This window comes from Natrix helvetica, assembly GCF_964273705.1.
Source record: "Natrix helvetica genome assembly, chromosome: Z".
In the NCBI taxonomy this organism is placed as follows: Eukaryota; Metazoa; Chordata; class Lepidosauria; order Squamata; family Natricidae; genus Natrix; species Natrix helvetica.
In genome coordinates this window covers 124821792-124849545 of record NC_138554.1, presented here as the reverse complement: position 1 = coordinate 124849545, position 27754 = coordinate 124821792, and the positions used below count along the sequence as shown (strand labels likewise).

At 39.7% G+C, this 27754-nt stretch overlaps 1 long non-coding RNA gene across 1 annotated transcript in view; it reads left to right on the top strand.

Annotated features, from left to right (window-relative positions):
* LOC309401009 overlaps nucleotides 1–6503 on the top strand; it is a 64874-nt gene extending 58371 nt beyond the window's left edge. The window contains exons 3-4 of the long non-coding RNA XR_014176745.1: nucleotides 4770–4889; nucleotides 5275–6503. This is a non-coding gene — a long non-coding RNA (uncharacterized lncRNA). The remainder of the gene's footprint in view (nucleotides 1–4769; nucleotides 4890–5274) is intronic.
* Nucleotides 6504–27754: the final 21251 nt, after the last annotated feature.

Sequence of the window (27754 nt, the reverse complement as noted above, 5' to 3'; positions counted from 1 at the left end):
TCATACTTAGGTAGGTCTGCTTTAAAAGAAAAAGAGCTAGAGAAGGGGAACATCTCCTCAACATATGTGCAAGGTGACAATTCCACGCCATTTTATGACTTGAAATTGCAACAAATATTTGCAGAGCTGGTTGCCAAAATGTTGGGAACATTTCTGGTAACTCTTCAGTCCAGATTCTGCTGGCGATGAAACCAAAGTATGTGCTGTCGGCCATGGAAATTATCTTATCCATCTAGTGAAAAGTACTTCTAATGAAGAAGGCCAAATTAAGAAACAATTTCCACCTTGGCAATTAATATAGATTTTAAATCAACTTCAGTTTATGACCCCAAGGGATGTTGAAGTTTAAGAGAAGACTTTTACATAATTTTGAGTGCCAAGATGTGGATTAAAATAAGGCAGGTTATCTTCTGTAGGTCTTCTGAAAAATATGAAGTAAGGAGAATATCTATGAGTAATGTAACCAATACAATGTGTAACGTAACATTATTTTGTGCTCATACTGTCTGTTTTACTTTATTATTTTATTTATCAATTTAATTTATACAGCTGGCCATCTCACTCTGATGAATTCTGGGCAACTAACAGCATCTATATCTATATCTGTACCTATATCTACTGTATATCTATATCTATCTGTGTGTGTGTGTGTGTATACACAAATATATACATACATGTACATACATACACACACACATACATACGCATACACACTACATTCTAACATGCATTGATAGAGAAATACTCATATGTATCTATACTGATATATTTATCATAAGATGCAGCTTCGGGAGGCTCTTTTAGAGAAGCACTTTGTACAACACATTGCAGAAACCCAGCTCTTGGTACAGGAGCAGCTAAAATTGATGTATAGCATAAAGCTATGGAAAAATCATCCTGGACAAGCTGGCAAGAGCTGGATGAGAGTTATAATGATTTTGTATCTTCCCTCAAGGTCCTAACTCAAAATGAACTAACATTATCTGACATAACTGCACGTCTGTTGGAAGAGTCCAGAAGAAGGTTGGAAAGAGAACAACTGAGAGAGAAACCACCACAACATGAAGAGTCACCTTCAACTGCCTATACTGTTAGAAAATGTTTTTTCTTGTGGGGCTAAGGGGCATATAGCTAGATTCTGTAAAAATGCAAAACAACAGAATACTAGAAAAGCTAAGAAATATGCTAATAGCTATTTAGGTATGTCTGTGATCGGTTGCTGTTACCTCAAGCAGCCATAAGAGGGAGCCAGAATGACTGTTACCTCTCTGTTTGTTAGACACTGATTGGTGTATTGTGAGGTACTGTGTTTTTGCTACTGTTAGCTGCTTTGTGTGCTAAACTGCTTATTTGATACTGGACTGTGTTCGAAGGATCATTCCTTAACTGAGAACATAGATAACTGACTGACTGAACCGTGTATGACTTGGACTGTAAATTGAATTCTGAATACCTCTATATTTCCACATAGTAAACTACTATTATTTATACTATTCGGTGTCCCTGTATGCTGGTTTGTGCGTGTTCTTCCATACCACACTCATTACTCTTCTCTGCACACTCACTCTCCAAACAGGGAGCTTACTTACTTAACATTTCAGAAGGACCCACCTCTCAAGTTGCCTATGGATTTTGTTCAGGGCATTCCCATCCATTCCAGAGCTACCAATGAAAAATTTCCTAGGACATGGAGGTCCTAAAGTCTAGAACTACTCAGTCTTTTTTTATAGTTGAATTGAAGCTTACTCCTCCCCAGTGACGTGCGGTGAGCTTTACGGCTGGTGAGGCTGGTGACATCATCAGCGTGAGCCGTGGTCCCCTTCATGTTGACTCAGGAAGGAGGGGAATGGGACCATGTCAGCCTCCCTCCTGCGCACGTCCCATTCCCCTCCTTCCTGACTCCTGAGTCAACATGAATGGGACCGCGGAGCGCACTCCACGGGACCGCGGCTCACGCTGCACGATCCCTCCTCCGAGATCCCTCCAGCCTCCTTCCTGCGCACGTCCCATTCCCCGCCTTACTAAGTCAACATGAAGGGGACCACGGAGTGCGCTCCACGGTCCCCTTCATGTTGACTTAGGAAGGTGGGGAATGGGACGTGCGCAAGAGGGAGGCTGATGCTAGAGGAGCCTCCTGCACACGTGGTCCCATTCCCCTCCTTCCTGACTCCTGAGTCAACATGAAGGGGACCACGGAGCGCTCCCATTCCCGACCACGTGTGCAGAAGGCTCCTCAGTGCCTTTTCCCTTTTCCCTTTTTTTTTAATTTTCATGATGAGAGTGGTGCGGCTCTGCCTCCCCTGCCTCCCCTGACCGCACGTCCCTGCTCCTCCCCATCCTGACACTCAGAGCCTCCAGGCACCAAGACAGCTCCATAATATTGCTTGGTTAGCAAAAGACTCAGATGTAAAACTGGGAATCATCTGCATAGGGATGATAAATCACTGCATGATGTCAAATTTATTTAGCAGCTTGAGATAGAAGCTGAGGAAGGGAGCGCTCCAAGCCCTGAAGAATCCCACAAAGCTTCACCAATTAAGCAAAGTTAGAAATAGTAGCAATAATGAATTAAAACATAGGTAAAGAAGATAACCACAAAACCTGGCAATGGGCAAAAGCAGGGAAATTTGAGAAAAAGACGGAAGGGTTAATTCTGGCTGCCCAAGGCTAATCCTTAAGCATACAAAGCCAGAACTGATAAGATAGCAACAGATAGTAAATGTCACATTTGCAAAGAAAGAAGAAAAAAGAGTGGGTTAACTGCTGCAAGAATATCACACACAAACAACAATGACAAAGTAGCAACCATGGTGCATTGGAATATTTGCAAGAAATTTGCCTACAACCAAGAATCCGTTAGACTACAAAATACGCAAAGTAATAGAAAATGAAGAAGCTAAAGTGCTTCGAGACTTTAGGATTCAAATAAACAACACCTGCCACATAACAACCCAGATTTAACAATTGTCATTTTTAAAAAAAATGTCTAAATAGTGGATGTGACAATACCTGCAGACAGCAAATGGAAGAGAATGAACTTAAGAAAATCATAAAACTATTAAGATTTGAGAGTAGAAGGAGAATGACTGTAAGAAAATAAAGTTAATATCAAGAGTAATAAGCAATTCCAAACAACTGGAGCAACATTTGAATACCATCAGCGTTGATAAAATTCCCATCAGCAAAAGACATCTTTACTTGGAACAATTTACAGTTTAAAAATTAACAATTTAAAAATATCATCCTGTGATGATATCTTTAACACCATCAAACAACATCTGCCTAACCCAGATACCTGCAAAGGATTCAGTCTAAACATCTGCCTCAGTGGTGGGTTGCAGGCGGTATGCCCCGATACAGGCGTATTGGAGCCTGCCCTGAGCACCGGGTACCATTCCAGTACGATGCTCCGGAGGGCCCGCCTACCTGCTCATGTTCCTTACCATGTTTTAAAGGTGTCAGCAATACAGTGCACATGCATGGCACATATAGCGCCTGCATGACACTCCGCTGAGCAGCTGAAGTGTCGCGGAGGCTTATGGAAGCGGCATTTCCAGCTACAATGCACGCATGCGCCGTACTGGTTGGAACGGAATCCGGAACCCATCACTGATCTGGCTGCATGTGAAGATCAACAATAACAACAACCAGAGTAATGGTCAAATATGCAATTGTATCTTTTTTATTGTATCTGCTTTATTCATTGACTTGTAAAAGCCTAGTAATAGTTTTCTTCTGCTGAAAACTTAAACTACATTTCACAGCATGAAATGACATCTGGCAACACAGTGTAGAATAAAAAAATGAGTGCAGAACAAGGAGTAAGACAAGATATATATTCTCTTGGCCAATATTCCATAACTTTAATTTTTGCCTAGTGGGAAATTTGAGATTCATTTTCTTTGAGTTTTAAACATAAATACCAGTTCTGTACTAAGATTTCTACCTCCCCCTCCTGACATGTAATAAAATAGGATAGGTGATTACGATTACTTCATTTCATGCATGGAGATCCTGTTCCATAGAACACGATGCTCTTTTTTCTTCTAAGTAATTCTAGAGGTTGGATTATCCAATGTGATTATGCCGCATTTGCATTTCTCATGAATTAGTGAACAAAGTTTGCTTTATTTTAATCACGGCCCCAATGAATTACATTTGAAGGAACACATTTTATTTAAAACAAGGTAAAGATAAAGGTTCCCCTCGTACATATGTGCTAGTCGTTCCCGACCCTAGGGGTCGGTGCTCATTTCCGTTTCAAAGCTGAAGAGCCAGCGCTGTCCGAAGACGTCTCCGTGGTCATAAGGCCGGCATGACTAAATGCCAAAGGCGCACAGAATGTTGTTACCTTCCCACCAAAGGTGGTCCCTATTTTTTCTACTTGGATTTTTAAATGCTTTCGAACTGCTAGGCATGGCAGAAGCTGGGACAACTAATGGGATCTCACTCCATTACACGGTGCTAGAGATTTGAACCGCTGAACTGCCGAACTTTCTGATCGACAAGCTCAGCGTCTTATCCTCTGAGCTACTGCGTCCCTATTATTTACAAGTAGGGAAACAAAAATTAAATTTGTCCCCACCCTTGAAAACATTATACCTATTTCATGAAATTAACCTAAATGTTTATGCAAGCTCATAAATTAAAACAGTTTCTCCAGTCATGATATAGAAGGGAAAGAAAACTGATCGGCAAAGCAATAGTCGAAATGTAATATTTTTCCCCATAATGCATTGTTCCCTGGTAACCTTTTGGAACATTCACAGAGGTTAATATCAATTTGGAAATGTCTCCATGGGAAAGAAGAGCTGAATTCAGGACTAATTACTGCTCAGCAAATATCCTGAGGTGTCAATGGTGTGGATCAGTTTTAGCAGAAAACAAAAGTATTCCAAATAAAATACTGCAAAAGAAAACCAAGATAGTATCAATTTGGCACAAGAAATATGAAGGTTAAGAAGGAGCCAGTGTTTTAAGCTTGCATTAATTTTTCCACTCTGCAAATCAGTTAGAAAAATAACAATAGCAACTTTGCTTAATATGACCCTTGGGTATTATTCTCAAGGTCAAGGATATTTCTATGGTTTAAAAGGATGTGATATTAACAAAAAGACTTTAAACCGTACAGGCTGTGGTTAGAATAGAGAAGGTCTATATTCAAAGTCACTGGGGAGAAATGCAAACTAAAAATTAAGTTATTGATACTGATTTGCAAATCACGTGAAATAAAAAATGCTGCTGTGCTAAACATACCTTGTCTGTTTTTTTCAGTTAAATAGTAAAGAAATTGCTGGAGGAGAGGATTCCCCAAAGGAGATGAAGAAATCTGGTGGCAGTGGTGAAAAAGAAGTGGTCCTGATATTCTTATCCAAGTTAGAAAGTAACCTGAAAAATGCATATGAATTTTTTGATTTTCTCTGTACAAAATCTTCTCCATCAGGACTGTATTATTATCTCTCCAACCATCTGCAGCCTCCCTGCTTCTCATCCTATTCATCAAATTCCAGGGAAATCCATGAGGTCAACAAGAATTCTACCCATTGTGTTTTTTCCAGGAACTGATCTGAAGAGATTCTGCATTTAGATCTTGTTGGAGAACTTCTACTGTTAGAGAAACCAACAATCCAACCACTCAGTTTCTCTGACCACAAACTGGATGAAGAATTTTGAAATTACATGTGTCAACTCTCCAAAAAATAATAGAAAAATGTATGAAAGAAAAGAAAATGTGTGTGTGTGTGTGGGGGGGGAATCATACCAGCAAATCTTGCTACTTCGATTAAATAACAAATAGTACTTGACTAGGGGTACTTCATAAATATGCAAGATTTCAAGAAAGAACTTTTCTTACCTTGTATTAAGTGCACTTGGAATGGGGTTTCCTTCTCCAAAGTTATTATAGTTAGGTGCCAGCGAAAAACATATTTCTTAACCAAAAGCATTTTAAACATGATAATTTTTGAGTTTTTAACTTAGATAAACTGAAATTTATCTACATTTATAAACTTATGATAATTTAATTTTATTTATATTTATTTGTCTATTATAGTATAATGAATAATATATAACAAGATAACTAAGTTGGAATGGTCCTTGGAGGTTTTCTAGTCCAACCCCATGTTCCAATATCTCAGGGGCTGCTTCAAAGAAGAGGGAGTCAAGCTATTTTCCAAAGCACCTGAGGGTAGGACAAGAAGCAATGTCCTATCCTGGGTAGAAACTAATCAAGGACAGAAGCAACTTAAAACTAAGGAGAAATTTCCTGATTGCCAGAATTAATCCAGAAGTTGTGAATGTTCCAACACTGAGGTTTTTAAGAAGAGATTAGACAACAATTATTTTTAAGCAGACATGGCAATATCCAGAGATAGCAGAATTAAAGAAAAGGAATTGGAGAAAACAAATAAAATGTAGAGAATATAACAAAAATAGAAAGATTATGAGGAAGATAGTGCTAAAATTATTCCTAGAAGCATTTGCACAATAACAAAGGGATTAAATTAATATTTCTAAGAACAAAATAGTTTTGGCTACATCCACTGTGAATTTATAAAAATTACCTTACTTGTTACATGTTGTCTTATGACATTATTTGGATTATCTTTGGATGCCTGGCTACAGGTATCTAATTTTCACAGAATACCAATGAAAGATATGAATGTTTTGGTTTCATTTTCTACTGTGTTGTTTCTTGATGAATAAAAATATTCATTATCCGAGCTTCTGGGTTGGTTTCTGAATGTTTCATTACCAGGCTAGGTAACATCTTCAGTAGAATTTAGGGAGTGCTAGTTTCGGTGTTCTTCTGCTTGTAAAGGCTTTGCGTGGTCAGTAGGCCTTGTGATAGAGTCACCTCAGGTCAGGGTCTTCTAGTGGTCACAAGAGTCTTGTGATCAGTCAGGTGAGGGTCATTGAGAGGTGAAGTGCTGGTTGGGAGGGTTGGTTGAAGGTCGCCATTGTGCCTGGTTGGCTAGGCAGTTTATTTGAATTCTGAGGGGTTCATAAATGGTGGTAGGTATATGTGTCTGGAGTGGGTTCGCAGGGGTTCAGGAGAACCTCTAGCTAAAATTCTGTGCGGTTCGCAGAACACCCAAATCCCACTCCGAGATGGCCCTGCCCACCCCTCCCCTACCAGGAGTTCCCACACGGCACATTTGGGAGGCAGGTAATTGCAGGGCAAGTATGGAGCCTCATGAATGGAAGCCTACTGGAAATTTGGGAAGACCGGGAATGAGCCACCTCCAGAGGGCCTCCAGAGCCTGGGGAGACTGTTTTTGCCCTCCCAGAGGTTCAACGAAAGCCTCCGGAGCCCGGGGAGGGCAAAACCGTTCCCGCCATGGTGCAGGAAGCCGACTAGGCTATGCCCAGCATGGCCTCACCTACCCAGCAACCTGGCAGAGAACCCCTTGCTAAACATTTTGAAGCTGAATGTGTCTGTTGATGGTATTGCTTGTGGAATGCCAGACTTCTACACTAATTCCAGTGAAGATGTTACCTAGCCTGGTAATGAAACACTTGGAAAACAACCCACTTGCTTGGAGAACAAACCTATGCCCTCATCCTACATCCAAGCTACAGGTATCACAATAAAAACATTATCATTGATATATTTAGCAGAACAAGGTACAGATTCAGTACTTGATATTCTCCATCCTCCCTTTTTCTCCCCAATATACTAATATTCTAGGTATTTTTTTCTCTGTTAAATGAGAACAATATATGCATGTCAGTCTAACAGCTGGAGTGGAGGAAGCATTTTAATTGTTTGATAAAGCAATCTGATTCCAGGCTGGGTTTGAATGTTTGCACTATTGAACCTAATTGCTATGTTTTGTATGATTATCGATAGAGGATTATTGTATTATTTAATTTGGCCACTTAAACAGCAATTGATATTGTTATAATTTTTTTAGAAATAGTCTGAAGGCAATTTGAGAAAAATGATGAAGTTTACCCAGAACCATCAGATCCAGTTTGTTTTTTTAAATATATCAAACTATTATTTTTGTATTTGCAGAATGAAGGACTGATATGAAAGTTTGCATTGCATATCAAGAGAAGAAAAACAATGCAAACATACATAATACCCAAATAGTCATACAGGATGTCCTCATACAAATTCAGTGAATTTTTCAAGGATTTCAAGGTGCCAAGAACAAATTCCTGAAAACCAGTGGAACAATCTTGTGGTTGTGGGCAGTGAGTTCTTAGATTTAACCCATTAAGTCTCTGCCACTAGTAATAGAATATCAGTAATAAAACTAACAGACCACATACTCTGGAGTACTAAGTAAATGTTTAATCATTCATTCCATTTTATGTGGGACACAATGGAAAATCACAACCTTTCCTAACTTCCTGCCTTCCAGATTAGTTGGATTGCACTCCCATCATATTTAGTCAGTACCAGGAAAGTTGGCATAATAGTCAAAACATGGCGAGATATGGTATTTAGCAGGTTTTGACCAGTTCTGGAGAACCTGTAGCAGAAATTTTAAGGAGTTCAGAGAACCAGTAAATACTATTTCTGATTGGCCCCACCCCCATCTATTCTCTGCCTCCCGAGTCCCAGCTGATCAGGAGGGAATGGAGATTTTACAGCATCCTTCCCCTGGAGTGGGAAGGGAATGAAGATTTTATAGTATCTTTCCCTTGCCATGCCCACCAAGCCACGCCCACAGAACCAGTAGTAAAAATTGTTGAATCTCACCACTGAACATGGCATGTGATTGGGGAGATCTGGGTCAGTCTTATTTTGACTGTAAGCCTAGATCCTCTATTTTTAACTGGAATCAGCTCCATCATTGAATTCAATGGGACTTTCTCCTAAGAAATGTGGCCAAAGTTTAATACATATAAAATATTGTCAGTTAAACATTGAATTTCTCTCACTTTAGGGTTTAAGATTCCTCTTTGATACAGGCCACAATTAAGGTTAAATTTTCTGTTGCTAAGCAAGGCATTTGTTAAGTAGATTTTGCTCCATTTTATGACCTTTCTTGCCATAGTTAAGTGAATCGGTAAAGTTGTTGAATTAGCAATACGGTTGTTAAGTGAATCTGGCTTTTCCATTCGCTTTACTTGTCAGAAGGCAGCAAAATATGAGCCTGGGATGTGTAATCATATTAGTCAGTTGCCAAGTATCTGAATTTTGATCATATGACCATAGAGATGCTGCATCTCTATGGTCAAAAACTTTTACTGGTTCTGTGGGTGTGGCTTTGTGGGTGTGGTGTAGCTTTAAGGGCGTGGTTTTGTGGGCGTGGCAGCGGAATGATACTGCAAAATCCCCATTCCCTCGCCATCCCACTAACCTGCTTTCCAGTTCCGTTATCCTGTTCAGGGCAACAAAAGAAGATCAGCTGGGAGGCAGCAGGGGTGGGGCAGTCTATTTGCCTGTTCTTTGAGTTACTCAACATTTCTGCTACTGGTTCTCCAGAACTGGCTGAATACCACCTTTTGATGTGGTGGCTCAGTAGCTAAGATGCTGAGCTTGTTGATCAGAAAGGTTGGCAGGTTGGCAGTTTGAATCCCTAGTTCCACATAGCGGAGTGAGCTCCCGTTACTTGTCCCAGCTTCTGCCAACCTAGCAGTTTGAAAGCATGTAAAAATGCAAGTAGAAAAATAGGGACCCCCTTTGGTGGGAAGGTAACGGCGTTCCATGCACCTTCAGCATTTAGTCATGCCAACCACATGACCACGGAGATGTCTTCAGACAGTGCTGGCTCTTTGGCTTTGAAATAAAGATGAGCACTGCCCCCTAGAGTCGAGAATGACTAGCACAAATGAGTGAGGGGAACCGATACCTTTACCTATAGTTTTAAATGGTCACTAAATGACCACTTGTCAGTTAAGCCTCTCCGTATACCTCTGCTCCTTGCTATCCATTTTCCTAATCCATCCGTCAAGAGGCAAGTATTGAAAGCTTTCCTATGCAGTTTATTGAAGCTGGATGCGTCAATATTTCTATTTTATCCATCCATTGCTCTGATTCAGCTGCAGCCTATTTCAGAGAGACTTACTCTGCAATCTTAAAGTAGTAAGATGGTGGTGCTTAAAATTCTTACTCCTAAACCCAGTAATTACTCCCAAATCACTTTTTTTTTTCTTTTACAATTGAGAGAAAGGGAAAATGATTAAATGTGTGACCAGCACTAAATATTCTAAATATATTCAATTTTAATTAACTCTGAATAGAAATCAAATTTAATTTTTTATCATAACCTCATTTACAGCTTTTTTGGATGTTTATTGATATGATTGTCCAAAAACCAAGTATAGCCTTTGGCTCAGAAAAAAATGTATATGTCTTGATTCAATTTTTTTAAAAAAAACTAACTCCCGTTTTATTGAATTGCTCATTTTATTAAGATACTCATACCAAGCAGATCAGCTGCTTTTGATTTACTGGCCAGGTAAAGCTTGTATAATGTATGTATGTATGTATGTATGTATGTATGTATGTATGTATGTATGTGTGTTACAAGCCCTGGTATGCCCAAATACGGGAGGGAGCTCACTACTCCCTCTTTCTGTCCTTTGGCTAATCACAGAAAACCATCCAGGCAGAAACTCATATTTTTATTTTTAATGTTGCCTTTTTATATTTGTATTGTATTTGTTCAGGTTCAGGTTCAAATCCCAGTAAGGGTATGGCTAGCTGATGAGAGCTAAATAGCTTGAAATGGATCCATACTAGTCTCCCTTTATTTATTTATCAGCACAAATACAACACAAATATAAAAAGGCAACATTAAAAATAAAAATATGGTTTTCTGCCTGGATGGTTTTCTTTGATGAGCCGAAGGACAGAAAGAGGGAGTAGTGAGCTCCCTCCCATATTTGGGCATACCAGTGGTTGTAACACAAATACATACTTATTTCCCTGGCTCAGCTGATAAAGGAGGAGAGCCTGTGGCATAGTGGCTAAGACTCCTGCCTAATATCTAATACAGCCCAGGTTCAAATCCCAGTAAGGGTATGGCTAGCTGATGAGAGCTAAATAGCTCGAAATGGATCTATACTAGTCTCCCTTTATTTATTTATCAGCACAAATACAACACACACACACACACACACACATATATCGGCAAGTACAACTGTTGTGTTACTGTAACCAAATTTTGTGCTCTGACTTGTCAAATAAGCCAAATGATTCTTTGGGAATTAGATTAGTTATTAATTTTTTAGGGCATCATCTTTTACTGAAAGTTGTCAGTACATTTTAAATAATAGGAGGATAACGAAGTAGGAAGAGACCTTCTAGTCTTTTTATCCACCACTCTCCCAAGCAAGAGATCCTATACTATTCTAGACAAGTAGCTTTCCAGTCTCTTCTTAAAAACATCCAGTGTTGGAGCATTCAACACTTCTGAAGGCAAGTTGTACTACTGATTAATTCTTCTAACTGTCAGGAAATTAATCCTTAATTCCAGACTGCTTCTCTCCTTGATTAGTTTCCATCCATTGTTTCTTGTCTTGCATTCTGTGCTTTGGAAAATAAGTTGACCCCTTCTTCTTCTTTTTTTAGCAGCTCTTCAGATATTGAAACACTGCTTTAACTGACACAGAATGGGTTCTGTTAGAAATTATATGCTTTTGACCAAAATATTACTTATTACAGAAAAAAAATGTGAAACTTTAAGTTTGAATCACTGATCCTTATTGAGGCTGCAAAAATGCTGCATAGAAAGTCATCAGTTCAGAATTGGATCATAATCTTAATCATAACAACAACAACAACGTCAACCAAAGTATACATAAAAATTGATGCAGGCTGTGAAAACTGAGAACATTGTTAAAACAACAGGAAAAAAAGCAGAATATAAGGAAAAACAGCTGGATGACAAATTAAATGGATGGAAAACCAAAGCTTTGCATGGACAGCACTTGAAAAACATTGAAGGAAAACAACTTGATATGGACATGGCTTAAGATGGGAACCATCAAAAAAGAAACAGAAGGTTTAATTCTGGCTGCTTGAGAACAAGAACTAATAAGCACTAAACTAATACCAGGAAAGCGAAGATACAAAAAAAAAAAAAAAAAAACACTCACAATCCAAACCGCACACTTTGCAATGACAAAATTGAAACTGTTTGACATTTATTATGTGAGTGCAGCAAAATCGCACAAACTGATAGCACAAAGCTAGACATGACTGAGTTGCTAAACTAATCCACTAGTTATTATGTAAAAATGCAACTTACCTGTATCCAAAAAGTCATGGGAACATAAAGTGGAAAAAAAAGTTGTTGAAAATAGGAAGGTGAAAATCTTGTGGGACTTTCAAATATAGACGGATCATCACTTGGAACACAGCACAGCAGATACCAGAGTTGTCAAAAACTGAAGCGTACAATTTATTGATATTGCTGTACCAGGAGACACCAGAGTCGAAGAAAAAATCTGGAAAAAATAACGAAATATTGTGACCTGGCCATCAAAACTACATGATTATGGATGAAACATGTGATAATGATACCCATTGTCATCGGGGCACTTGGCACCATGTCCAAGAATTTTACAAAACACATCAACAAATTGAAGCTTTCTGCTATAACACCAACGGAACGGCAAAAAACTGTGCTACTAGGAACATTGTACATTTTAAGAAGATACTTGGTTGATACCTAGAATGCTGGCAGCAACCCGCATCAACCATTAGCACCAGTCAATGAAATTTGGGATACATTTTTAAATATTCAGTTGACTGAGTCTCATGTTAAATGAATAAAATAATAATAATAATAATAATAATAATAATAATAATAATAATAATAATAATAATAATAATAATCTGAATTTTCTTTTGTGCAGGCTTGTGTTCTTCAAGGGAAATAAACATATGGCTGACATGTTGATGGATGTTCTTGAAATCTTCCATTGCAGATCCTTGATATGTCATTTTTATTAGGCATTCCCTTCCAGTAAACATTCTCTTATATGTGTGAGAATACAGACATATATGTTCAATGGTGCACAAAGCGAACTGGTACCAACATCGGTAAGAACCCACCCCTGCCTCAGGTGCCTTGGAGAATAGTTTGACTCCCTCTTCTTTGTGGCAGCCCCTGAGATATTGGAACACTGCTATCATGTCTCCCCTAGTCCTTCTTTTCATCAGACTAGACATACCGTATTCCAGCAACCGTTCTTTATAAGTTTTATCCTCCAGTCCCCTCATCATCTTCGTTGCTCTTCTCTGTACAATGCATATCACTGTATAAAGTGATTTGCATAGTACACTTAGAACATGACTTTTGATTAAGTCTACTTAGCCTACTGATATTCAAAAGCGACCAGATTTTAAATGTGTTAAACCCAAACATCCCAGGTTGATATAGATTAAAGATGGCACAGAAGTGACATATACAGTTTTTGTCCAAAACATTTTAACAGTGCAGATGCCATTTTAAGATTTCTGCACACACGGCATCACATATGGTCTATAACAGGGTTCTCACGCTCAGGGCCCCTGGGCTGGATCCGGCCTATGGGGTGCTTAAATCCAGCCTATGGGGTCACCCTGGAAACAGCAAAGATCCGACCTGCGGTGCCTCTGCCAGAGAAAACAGAGCTCACAAGGGCCATGCATAGCCCTCCCTGGCCCTGTTTTAGCTGCAACAGCCTCCAGCAGCCCTTTGCCAGACACAAACACACACACACACACACACACACACACAGTTTGCTGGCAGAGAGCTAGCAAGACAAACTAAAAGCAAAACAAAACAAAAGGAGAAGTGTTTCCCCATTTGCATTTGAGCATCCAAGAAGAGACAGGAAAGGAGAAAGGGAAAGAGGAAATATGGGAAGAAACCAAGGAAGGAAAAAGAAGGAAAGAGGGGAAGGAAGAAGAAAGGAGAAGGAAAAGGGAAGGAAAAAGAGAAAGAAGGAAGGAAGGAAGGAAGGAAGGAAGGAAGGAAGGAAGGAAGGAAGGAAGGAAGGAAGGAGGTTATAATGAGAGGCAGGGAGGGTCTGAGGGAAGTCCTACCTTAGTACTTGGCCACCACAGATGCCCCCAACATGAGTGACATCGAGCTGGTCATACCCACTGTAGGAAGTTATCACCTAGCCCTCTCCCAGAAAAATGAAATATCCTAGGAAATATTGATAAGGCAGAATATTATATTTTCCTGGATGTGAAAAAGGGAGAAACACATTTTAAACAAAGTAAATTCCTACAGCTTCCAGCCCATCCCCACTTTGTCAATGGGCCATTAAGAAGACCAAGCTAGTCCACTTTACATAATAAAGAGTTCTCCTCTTAACTCCAGAGTGATGGGATAAGGCAGGATAATATAAGCCTTTATTCAAGTGACCACATGGCAGCTGAACTCAATCAAACCTGAATTCAAAACAGCTTATAGAGGGTTGCTCTTGCACGGGCCCATGGGAGTCTGGCAACCAATCAGAATACATTTCTTACACAGGAACAGGAAACAGATAGGTGGGGCCGAACAGATTATAAAAATCCCTGCAAGCCCTTCTTCAGCCCTTCTCTTCCCTTCTCTTCTTCTCCACCAACATTGAAGCATGTGATCACCTTTTCTGTTCAGGACTCAAGCCATGTGGTCCTGTCCACCATTAAAACCATCTTTCCAAGCAGCCTCCATGTCTCCAGTGTCTTTTTCCCCACTTGGAGCCGAACCCAGAAGGACATTTCTTTCAACAATTGGCGACCATGAAGGGACTCCAAGCTAGCCTAACAAATGGATATGGCCCAGGTAAGCCTCCCATGCCGGCACAGACCCCATTGAGTCTGTGGATGGACTTTATCTTGGCCTTAACCATTTGGATCTAGGTTTTAAAGGGGTTTTGAGTTTGAGCTCAAAGGCTGCCTGGAAAGAAGGTGAGTACCTCTAAATTTTAATTCTCTAAAATTTAATGTTAAAGCATGGCAAAGCGTGGAAATGTGTGTATGCCTGCATGTGTGTGAATGATGAAATCTTTCTCCCAATCACAGCTGGATCCTGGTTCCTCTGTGTGTTTTACCAAGAGAGCCTGGAAAGTATTAGGGTCAGGCCAGAGCAGGACCTTCTGTTAGGGAAAGGAGAGTGTGTGTGAAAATGGATGGAAAAGTGAATGAATATTTTTTGTTGTTGTTGCTTTTGTCCTGTGAAAGCAAAAAAAGAAAAAAAGCAAAGGCCCATTGTGTAAAAGAGTAGAGGTGCCTGGTACTAACTGCAGAGAGAGGGGCAGAGGTCCTCAAGGATCACTTTTTTGATCCTCAAAACCCAGGTGATTCCCTGAGAGAAGGGGCCGAATACTTCGTGGGGAATCGAAGTCCTTCCCAGAATCTTTTTTTTTTCTGAAAACTTACGACGGGTGGCAGCCGGCTAGGCCAAAGTGAGCCCTGCATGTAAAGGGTCATGGGAAGCGTTAGCTCGTGGGTGGCCAGAAGTGCCCTCGGAGATTTCCTTAGATGCCAAGATTTTGGCTGAGAGCAAGGAAATTGTGTGAGAAATGGGCTTTGCTGAAAGATGATACAGGAAAACTAATTTGGCTACATAAAGGTACTTAAAAGAAAAGGGAAATGTTGAAATGTTTCTTTTTTCTCTTGTCTGTCTCTTTCTCTGTCTTCTATGCAACCATGTGGTTTTTGTTTGTTAAGATTTGTGCCTTCCCCAATTTAACTGAGATTCATGGCGGGAATGATTTTGTTTGTGATGAGTTTTGTTATCTCCTCTTTGTCTCTCTCTGTGTGTATGTCTAAGTCTTTGTGCACCCTCAAGGTAATTGTAACTAAGATGTCTCCAATCCAAAAGACAAGAATTTTAAAGTGTTCAAAGAAAGAAAGGAGTAAACTGGCAGAAATTGCCTTTGCTCAGTTTGTTGGGCCTAGAAAACTAACTGAAACTGGGAGGGGTCTTTACTTTGTGTCTGTTCTGGCCAGCAGAAACAGAGTAAAAATATTTTTTTTCTCCTTCCTTCCTTGCCTATACCTTAAAGTAACAACCCAGGAAATGTTTGCAAGAAAAGTTTCATCCTTGCATTTATTGTGTGACTAAATGATTTTACCTGTTCATTTCTTTCCTGGAGCATGTGAATCCAGACCCCATTTCTCATCTGTGATATCCCCATAATATTTATCTGTTTATCTGTTTAGTAACTGATGGTTTTATATTTTCAAACTCTGCCTGCAAGCTATCTACCCCCCCCCCCGCCCCTCCCTTACCTCTAATCCTCCAACAATGCCTTTTCTGTGGGGGAGGGAACCTTGTTCTTATGTTTTTCAGCCCTAGAAGATTGTACTCTTCAGGTGAGTATAGATTTTTTTTTCCTTTTAAGGGGAGGAGGAGAGTGTTGCCTTGTGTGTGCATGTATGAAATGAAGGAAATTCCTACTAAAGGTTTGCCTTCAACCTGAGTAAAAACCCTCTGCACATTTTTCTGACCAACCTACTCTATTAGTCCTAAAGTAAAAACCTGGCCTCCAGAAGGCAGTTTTGATTTAGATTTTGTCAACAAATTTGCTGATTTTCTGGCCACCATCAGATGAATCAAGGGCCTCACCCAGATACAAACGATGTGTTAATGAAAGTCTCCATACATCTTGGTCTTTAAAACTATGCCAGAAATTGCTGGGAGATCAAGATGGGGTTTGGATCTTTAAAAATATGCCAGCGTCTGCTGGGAGCGCCAACCTAGAACCCTGGCTGAATGCAAACAATGTGTGGACAAACATCTCTGTACATTGTTTCTATACATCTTGATATTTAAAAATGCCAGCGCGTGCTGGGATATCAAGATAGAATTTGGATCTTTAAAAATTAGCCAGCACAGCTGGCAGGTCCAAATTAGAAATGAACACCCCAGGGCAGAGACAGATATTAACTATCTAGTGCTTAAGGAGATAGAACAACGGTGGTAACTTCAAGCAAAAATAAGAAATTTAGCAGGTAATAAGGTAAAACCTGTCTGAATGGAAGACCTAGGTAATTGGATTTGATTAATTTGATGTAATGTCTGTTAAGAAATTCTTAGGTGTGCATCTATACACTGCTCTCTGAGTTTTCACATGCTTGGAGAACAAGCCACGTGTTCCCCAAGGAAAGATAGCCATCTGTCTGTCTGAAAGAAAATTGAAGATTTAAAGGGACAGGACCTCCCCCAGGCCTGAAAGTGTTTAATGGTATTTGTGCATGTATGTGTGTGTGTGTGTGATCATTTCCAGACCTGGAGGGAAGTTGAGATCCTTTAATAATAGAAAATGGAGCTCATTGGCTTATGTACAGCTCCCTGAAATAATTGTAATAACTGCCTTGCATGAAGAAAGAATGAAATGGGATTTTTGTATGTAAAATTAATGATTGCAGTGCAAATGTGAGTATGTTGATGGTAAAAGTTGGTATGAATGTAGTTTGATTCCCTTTCATATAAAGAAGCAGTAAGTTACAAGGTTGTTTAATGGTATGTGTGTGTATGCATGTGTGTTATCATTTCCAAACCTGAAAGGAGGGTGAGATCCTCTAATAAAAGAAAATGAAGCTTGGTGGCTTGTAAAAAAAAAAAAGCTTCCTGAAATACCTGATTGTTTGGCATGAGCAAGCATGAAGGTCTGATTGCAGTATGAATGTGAGTATATGTCCCCCATGCCCCAGGGAGTGATAAGTGAATGGATCCAGAGATCCACGTGATTGCCTGTGTGAATTTCCCCCTCCCCCCCCTCTTCCTTCTGGGTCATTCTTTGGAGGGAAGCAGGAAAAGCGGGGAGAATGAGTGTCTGCTCATTTTTACCATGAGTGTGTGTATGAAACACCCCAGTGATACCTGTGAATGCCTCATGGCATTCCCCCCCTCCTTCTTTCCCTCCTTCCTTTTGGGTCATTAAAGGAGGCTAAAATTTTTCTTCTCACTTTAACCACTTTTTTTTCCTCTCTCTTCTGAGAAATTTGGAGTAAATGGGTGATCTGCTCCCGCTTACCTTTCACTATTGTGTTCTTTTATCTGCATATAAAAATTATGCAGTTACATTTCTTTGCTCTGAATACAATTTTGATTTTTTTTCTTCTGGAAATTTTTGAGGTTTAAAATGCTTAATTAAACCTATAAAAAGAAATGATTTTGAGATATTTTGCTTACATTTGTAAATCTTTTAACATACTTAATGAGAATTTGCTTCCATCTGAATGGAATTTGATATTTTGGAGTGTTGACTCAAAGTACCTTTTTTTAAATTGCAATTTTTTTTAAAAGCTGTTCTTCTTACCTCCCTCTTTTACACCTGTGCATTTTTAAATGTTTATGAGTCAAGGTGCTCTACCCTATGATATTTTGTTTGTTTGTTTGTTTGTTTGTTTGCAACACAAGTTGTTGTCCCTCTTGGAAATTTACTCATCTTACTGCAAAAGTGTTTCAATCATACAGGCAGTGGGAATGTCATGTTCCATGAAATTTACATCGTCTGCCTCCTGAAATAATGTTTGGATTTCCACACTTGGACAGAATGGGTGAGATTCCACAACATGAGACTAAAGATATGCCTGTAAAGAACTGTATTCTTGGCCTCTCCTTTTTTTTACCTCAGAAACAAAGGACTGCTAGCTCAAACCATAACTCTCGAATTTGCTGCTGGTGATTGCGTGCTGATAAAACCTGACATGAGGAAAAAAACTTAGCCAAGCCTGGGACAGACTGCCAAGACTGACTGACCACTCTTACCAGCAAGCCAAGCCTAGTACCATCTAGCAGACATGAAAAAGGACTCTGAGATGAAGTAAAGACCAAAAGACTGTTCAATTCCCAGAAGATAGCTGTAAAACTACGGGGGAGGGTGAAAATTGTTTGAAAAAAGTTTTGTTTCTTTGCCTCCTTCACAGAAATTGTAAGGTCTTCTTTCCTGTCTCATTTATATTGTAATCAGTTTAATGTATTCATGTAAGAATTGTATTTGAGAATGGCTAGCACAGCAAGTTCTGAACACCTTAGATTTCTGGCTGGTGGGAGGGAAATTTTGTCCAAAATGTCTGTATTTTCTGTATTGTAGAAGCAGCTACACACACACACACACACACACACACACACACACACAAAAGAGAGAGAGAGGGAGAGAGAGAGGGGCTCCATTCAGAATTAGATTGAAACTATCTCCTTGACCCAACTCCACAAAGCTTTTCCTAGGTTGATTTTTGCCTTTGCACAAAAGCCTAAACAGTGATATCTCCCTTTTAATCCCATGGGGGAAGGGAAGTTCCCCTCAGGCAATCCCCCCACTTGAAGAGCTAGCAGAGAGGATCTCCCAAAAAACCCCAAGCTCTCACACGGTGATGAAGAAAAAAAACCACACTGCCCAATAAAGCAGGATATGTTGCACTGGTGGTCTCAGGAGGAGGAATCCCAGGGCTCATTGTGTGTAGTTTTAAAAATACTAAATAGTCTGGATTGCACACTAGCTAATCTCAATTTGGCCTCACTAAAATAAGAGCTAGGGCAGATTAAAGAACCATCCCCTGAAAATGGGTAGCCTGTACTTCTTTAAAAGGCAGAACCATGGCTGTGAAGGATTTTTGGGATTTGTGGTTGCTTGTACCCTGTCTGGAAGCTCACAGAAAGTGATATCAACCATCTGAAAATAATTGGTATGGTAAATTGGATATTGTAAATTTCTTTCCAGAAATTGTGCCCTGGTTGCTAAGACCTTCATGGTTGAAAGCTCTCTGGGAGCCAACTGAAGGGATCCTTCTGCTGTCTCTTTCAATGCCTTTCCATCAGAAAAATTAAGTTTCCCTGATCTGACCAATTTTATCTTTTGTCAAAAACATGTGCGTTCCACTCACATGTTTTGAAAAAAAAAAAGGAGGGATTGTAGGAAGTTATCACCTAGCCCTCTCCCAGAAAAATGAAATATCCTAGGAAATATTGATAAGGCAGAATATTATATTTTCCTGGATGTGAAAAAGGGAGAAACACATTTTAAACAAAGTAAATTCCTACAGCTTCCAGCCCATCCCCACTTTGTCAATGAGCCATTAAGAAGACCAAGCTAGTCCACTTTACATAATAAAGAGTTCTCCTCTTAACTCCAGAGTGATGGGATAAGGCAGGATAATATAAGCCTTTATTCAAGTGACCACATGGCAGCTGAACTCAATCAAACCTGAATTCAAAACAGCTTATAGAGGGTTGCTCTTGCACGGGCCCATGGGAGTCTGGCAACCAATCAGAATACATTTCTTACACAGGAACAGGAAACAGATAGGTGGGGCCGAACAGATTGTAAAAATCCCTGCAAGCCCTTCTTCAGCCCTTCTCTTCCTTTCTCTTCTTCTCCACCAACATTGAAGCATGTGATCACCTTTTCTGTTCAGGACTCAAGCCATGTGGTCCTGTCCACCATTAAAATCATCTTTCCAAGCAGCCTCCATGTCTCCAGTGTCTTTTTCCCCACTTGGAGCCGAACCCAGAAGGACATTTCTTTCAACACCACCATCACCACACCCACCCTGGCTATGTCAACCCCATCCCCCCAAGGTCAAACACAATCCTGATGCAGCCTTTAATGAAATCGAATTTGACACCCTGGTCTAGAATCTGTAATGTTTTTACAAGCTTTCCACATTGGTGTTCCCAGCTATGGAGAAGCTTGATTATGATTCCCATTGTGCAAATCTTACATTCAATATGAGGAAACTCTTAACTCTCTTGTGTGGGAGTTGCATGTTGAAACTCTCTGAAGCATTGCCACCAAGATAAAGCAAGGAGACTGGCAAGTGGCCGGGAATGTTTCTGGAAACACTCTGTTGCCTGCAAATATTGGAGCAAAAGATATAAGAAGCAAACATTTGGTGCATAAATGCAATCTAGAGCCAAGTCACTGGCAGAATGAGGCTAAGATCTGGTCAATCAGCATATCCTTTCTTGCAGCAAATCTTGCAACAAAAATATTTGGAAAGAAAACCCTATTTTCTGACCACAGTTATAATACATTCAACCACAGGGTGGCAATGTTTCCCCATCTATATGAAAGAAAGTTTTCATCAGTTAACTCTCTTAATAGAAGTTCTTGCACCCTGTCCCTCAAAACTGGTCCTTTCATAGTTCATATGATAATAAATTTCTGGATAAGATTTGTTTTGTTTAGTTATAAGAATGCAAAAGTAGAATTCTAGTCTTGTCTCTCTTTTTCCTACAGAAGCCATACAGAGGCCTATGGAAAATGCATATACACAATGGCACTCAGATGCAAAAATGTATATTTCATTTAAGATACATTACAAAACTCCAGAGCTGTGATGATCAAAAACTTCTGTGAAGAAGGCAAGGTCAGGAGCTGAACATTACTTAAGGAAGAGATGTACCTTTACTGTGTTATATTTTGGCATTGTTGTTGTTAGTTGCGAAGTCGTGTCCCACACATTGCGACCCCATGGACAAATGTTTCTCCAGACCTTCATTTCCTCTACCATCCTCTGGAGTCCATTCAAGCTCATGCCTACTGCTTTGGTGACTCCATCCAGGCACCTCATTCTCTGTTGTCCCCTTCTAATTTTGCCCTCCATCTTTCCCAGCATGAGGCTCTTCTCCAGAGTCCTTCTTTCTCATTAGGTGGCCAAAGTATTTGAGTTTCCTCTTCAGGATCTGGCTTTCTAAAGAGCAGTCAGGGTTGATCTCCTCTAGGACTGACCGGTTTGAGCACCCTGTAGTCCAAGGGACTTGCAGGAGTCTTCTCCAGCACCAGAGTTCAAAGGTCTCAATTATTTGGTGCTCAGCCTTTCTTATGGTCCAACTTTCACAGCCACACATTATAACTGGATATCATTGTTATGAGGCAAATATTCAATTCCTGTCCTTCAGAACCCAATTAGATGACAAATTAGAATTAGGCTTAAAGTGTAATACAGTTAGTCTCAACTTACAATAGTTCATTTAATGACCATATGAAGTTACAACAGCACTGAAAAAAGTGACTTATGACCATTTTTCACACTTATTGCTTCTGTTGTTGCATCTCCATGGTTATGTGATTTACGTTCAGATGCTTGACAATTGGTTCATATTTATGACGGTTGTAGTATCCTGGGGTCATGTGGACATCTTTTGCCACCTTCTGACCAGCAGAGTCAAATGGAGAAACCAGATACATTTAACAAGCGTGATACTAATTCGACGATTGCAATGATTCACATAACAAATGTGGCAAGAAAAGTTGTAAAATGGGGCAAAACTCACTTAACAAATTTCTCACTTAGCAACACAAATTCTGAGCTGAATTTTGGATGTAAGTTGAAGACTACCTGAATCTCTACTTAGAAGCTTCACAGCCATCCATTGCAACTGGGAAAACCATAGCCTTGACCATACACACGTTTATTGGCAGGACGATGTCTCTGCTTTTTAGTATGCTGATTTTGGCATTTTATACTTTGGAATACCCAAACACTACCTTAGAAATTTCTATTCTTGAAAGTATTTTAAGCATATTCTAAACAATTGCATAGACACATGAAAAGAATCCTTACTCAGTTTTTTTTTCCAATCCCGGATCCATATACACACGAGAATAACAGAGTTGGAAGAGACCTCGGAGGTCTTCTAGTCCAGTTACCTATTCAAGCAGGAGATCTTATACCATTTCAGACAAGTGGCTGACCAGCCTCTTCTTAAAAATCTCCAGTGATGGAGATTGGACATCTTCCATAGCTTCTTTGGGGCCAAAAGCAATAGTCAAAAGTAACTGAATACCATGGTATTCAATTGATATATGCTCATAAGAAAACAAACTATGACATTTGGTTTGACTGTTGGAGGTAAGGAACTGTCGGCTTTAGTATTGGGGTTTTATTTCTGTAAGATGACTGGAGACTTGAGAATAAGTCATGCAGCCATACAAATTTTCTAAATAAATACATAATGAAATAAAATAATGAGATAAAATAATAAGTAAAATATAGGTAAAGAACTAACGTTTTTGAACTGTCCATTACAACATGGACGTTAAACTCGTGGCATGACACTGCTGTCATGTGACATTTCACCCATGCTGGGGTGGGCGTGGCCTGCACATAGCACATCCGGCCCGTGGGCCAACAGTTTGACACCCCTGAGTTATAAGATAAAGTAATTTTTGCTGTCAGCTTCAACTCAGCCTGAATGTACTATTTAATAAAACATTATTTGCTAAAGAAAACATTCTGTGCACCTGGCAGGATTTGCTAATGCTAAGCAAGCTGGATTGTTGATAGCAAGTGAATCTACAGCTCACCAAACACAGCAAAAGTCAAAACCTAGCCTCATTATTTTACTCTTGATTTCAGGTGATTTATTTATGATGCTCTTATTTTCTTTGTCCAGAATCATTTTAACTATTCAGGGATCTTTAGCTTATCACCATTCATTTAGTGACCATTCAAAGTTACAATGGCATTGAAAAAAAAGTGAATTATGAATGTATTTCACCCTTACAACCATTGTAGCAACCTTGTGGTCACCTGAACCAAATTTGGATGTTTGGCAACTGGCCAGTGGTGGGTTCCTACCTGTTCAGCTCAGTTCGGCTGAACCGGTGGTGTGGTATGGCAGCCTGGGTCGCTGGAACCAGCAACAACCGAGGTCTGCAACGCCACTGAACCGGTTCCCTCATCGTCATCATCACCGCCATCTTGTTTTTTTTAGTTCTGCGCACATGGTGAACAATTTTAATTGAACTGTGCATGTGCACACAATGTGCATCCAGCATGCACGCGCAAAGTGCATGAACGAGGGAGCCAGCAGTAAAGCCGGGCAGAACTTTCCCCTCCAACTGGCTAATATTTATGACAGTTGCAATGTCCTGGGGTCACATGCTCCCCTTTTGGGACCTTCTGTTGAGCAAAGCCAATGGGGTAAATAGATTCACTTCCAACCCTGTTACTACTAAGTGAATAACTGCAGTGATTCCCTTAGCAATGAAGTAAGAAAGATCGTAAAATGGACAAAACCTATTTAACAGCTGTCTTGCTTAGCAATGTAAATTTTTGGCACAATTGTGTTCCTAACCCAAAAACTACCTGTAATATGGCCTCCTCACTAATGTAATATATTTTTAGATTATTTTTTTAAAAAAAAACAACTTTGGTTAATTATGCCTGTAGAATCTAATTTCAGCTTTAGGTTAGCTACTCCCTATCTATATTTCTAGAGACATTCTAAAGAAGATATGATAAGTATAAAGCTTCTTGACCTGATGAATTGCTGCCTTAAACATATCAGTTCACACTTACAAAGCAATTCTTGAAAATCACAATTAACTGTGATTTTTTTCTTAAAAAATTGATCAGAAATAATATATTACCTTTTTTAATCATATAGAAATCAAAGTTATTTGGGGGCAGTAACATTATTCTATGTCCTAAGTACATGTTCACTTTTAAGCAATCTAAAACAAGAGGGTTTTTTTTTTAACTAGGCCTATGAACTGAAAAGAATGAGAAATGAAATCAATGAACAATTTTGAGAATTCATTTTAATTTATTTGATTTCTAGACCGCCCCCTCTCCCCAAAGGGACTCTATCAGTCAGTAAGTACAGTAGGGAGAAGTGTGGGAAAATGAAACATAAATTACAAGAAGACATATATGTACAATTCTATACTTTTGTGCTGGATTTGTAAAGAGTAGCATTGAACTGAACTTATAATTGGTAGGATGAAAAAATCAAGGGGAAAAAAACCTGAGAATTTTTTTGTACCATCCAGTATTGGACTGAATGATAAAAATCATCTGAACTTAAAGACAACTGTTTTTATTCTGCTACTAACATTTCATATGGCAAGTAATTCAGAAATGTAGGAATATCAGTAGGAATAAGGATTCTTATGTCAGGGTTCCAAATAACACCCCTAACCAAAGAAGAAAGACCCAAAGTAAAAGATGGCTTCCAGGTCTCCCATCTTACTTAGCTAAACAATAACCAATAATTGGTGTAGGGGATGCATTTGCAAAAATATAAAAACATACAAAAGTATAAAAAAAGCTTCAGGGGAAATAATTATAGGGTATGGGAAGCAGTGGTGGGATTCAGCCAGTTCGCACCTATTTGGGAGAATCGGTTGTTAGCTTTCTAAGCAGTTTCGGAGAACCAGTTGTTGGAAGAAATCTCATTCTGTTTTTTATTACTTTACAGGGCTAATCCTGTAAGGAAGGCAGGAAGGAAACATTCTGGTGTTGCTTCTAGCCTAATCTTTATTGCCCTGCTTGCAGAAACTGCCTCTCCAGTTAATTCTTATTACATTGGAACAGCTAAGGCAAAGCGCGTGATGTGAGTGATGTTGAGTTGGCCATGCCCACCTAGTCACACGACCACTGACCCCTGCCTACCCAGCTGGTCATTAGGGCAGAGAACCGATTGTTTATAAATTATTTGAATCCCACCGGGATGGGTTCCTACTGGCACGTCTATCGGTTCGGCACGCAAAACATTTTTGCACCTTAAAAGGTCTGTGCATATGCACAACGTTACAAAAAGGGAACAAAATTACATTTTTCCAATGAAGATTGTTCTGGGATGCGCAGAACAAAAGATCAAGATGGCGCCACCGAGCATAGAACCGGTTCAGGCGCATGTCTGGCCACGTTACTACCTACTCAGCTGAACCGGTTTGAACCGGTAGAAACCCACCCCTGAATTCCACCACTGATGGGAAAAGATAATAAGCAGCCATATGATTTTATTCAGCAGCCATAGAAAATTCATTGGAGGAAACAAATGATTTATCAAGTTAAAATAGAATGGATGGGAAGGACTATGTGAAATATAAATACTATATATACACTGACCCAGTAGAACCTATTTGTAGTTCCTTGAGCGCAGATATTCCTCAACTTACAACTATTTGTTTAGTGTCCATTCAAAAAAATGATTTACAACCAGACTTCACACTTACAACCACTGCAACATCCTCAGAGTCATGTGAGCAAAGTTCAAGTGCTTGAGCCATGGTGGTGCCATGATTAGAATGCAGTATGGCAGGCTACTTCTGCTGACTGCCGGCTACCTGCAATTTGGCAGTTCAAATCTCACCAGGCTCAGGGTTGACTCAGCCTTCCATCTTTCCGAGGTGGGTAAAATGAGTACCTGGATTGTTGGGGACAATAGGCTGACTGTATAAATAGCTTAGAGGGGGCTTTAAAGCACTGTAAAACAGTATATAACCACATGCCTAAGTGCTGTTCCTATTGCTTGGCAACCAGCATGTATTTTCAACAGTTGCAATAACCCGGATTTACCTGTTTGCAATTTGTGATTTACAACAAGTAATGGACGAACGTGAAATTGCTTGATGGCCACATGATTCACTTAACAGCCATGGCAAAAATGGTCATAAATTTGGGCATGACTCACTTAATAACTGCCTTGCTTGGCAATGATCATTCTGATCCTGATTGTGGCCGTATGTCGAGGACAACTGGGATAAAAAAATATTTCTTATTTCGCTCTGTTGATTATTACAGAAAAGGAAGCTTAGTTCTAGACTTATCCAAAGCCAAGTTTAGGATTGGACAATCCAGGCTGCAAATGGCTGCACGGTCCTGAAAGAACCACAGACAATGGTGTTTTGGTGCCTTCTAGTGGTCATCTCGATTATTTTGCTGCCTGCATCTGGTAGCCCCAGGCATGCTGACATTATGAGTGAAAGCAGCACATGAGAAATGTGTTTCTTAGACAAACCATGCTGTGCACAGTTCTGACGGAACAAAACAGTGTGGGCTTATTCTTATGTTGCCCTCATGGATAAATTGTGTTCAACCTGCCTCCCCCTTTCTTTTCTTCATTGTTGATATAGAGTCTAAATTAAGGCCCAGCAGAAGAGAGAAAGTCCACCTTTCAATCCAATATTCTTGGCAGCAGAAGAAAGTGTTCAGTTGTTCTTTGCACAAACGGTCCCCATTAGCGCTCAAGATGTTCTTTTCCTTCTAATCCTCATTTGTCCCCCTTATAGCCATTTGTTTAGAATTAAATTAACTGCAATTTGGGAGATGTGGATGAAAGGTAATGCATTGAGGAGATATCACATGTTTTCTGAATGGAGCCTGTCCTGTCTCTTTCACAGCCATTCAGCGTGCCTGAAAGGGTGCAGTGTGTGAATTGTCCGACTGTCACTCTGTGGTGAAGCCTGGTAGCCAGTATTGCCATGGAAACAGCAGGAAAAAGACAATTAACAAAATGGTTCTGATTCTTCAAATGCCCCCCCCCCTTCCAATTTCTTGGAGGGGAACATGTTCATTAGTGATATTTGTTTTGTTTTGTTTTTTTTTCCCCTGGAAGAAGAAACAAGAAGCTCAAGGGAAGGATTCTCCTCATTAAATTAGATCTTGCCATCATTGTGGAAGAGAAATTTGTGCTTGTCTAACAAAATATGTTTTTTTTAACTGTTGTCTACACTTATTCCTTTCTTCCCTTCCAAGGCTGAAAAGAATTATCTCAAAATATTCTGAGGTGAATGACTGTTAATGAGCAGAGCTTGTGAGTTTAACCCTCACTCATTCATGGATCTTTTAATTAGCTTCTCACAAAATCTTCCCTATGACAGAAACACAATGTACTCTTGAAGGAGTGTGAACGAAAAAGGACTGTGTATAGAATTTCGTCCCCCTCCCCCACACACACCATCCTTAGTTGAAAATCAAATTGGTATGAAGAAAGGAGCATTGGCTGCTGCTAATGTCAGATTTGTATGCCTAAAGGGTAGTTCCTCATCTTTTGCATCCAGAAATATAGTCATACCAGAATGTAGCATCTTACCAAGTCAAAGCGAGAATGGAAATCTAAAATTG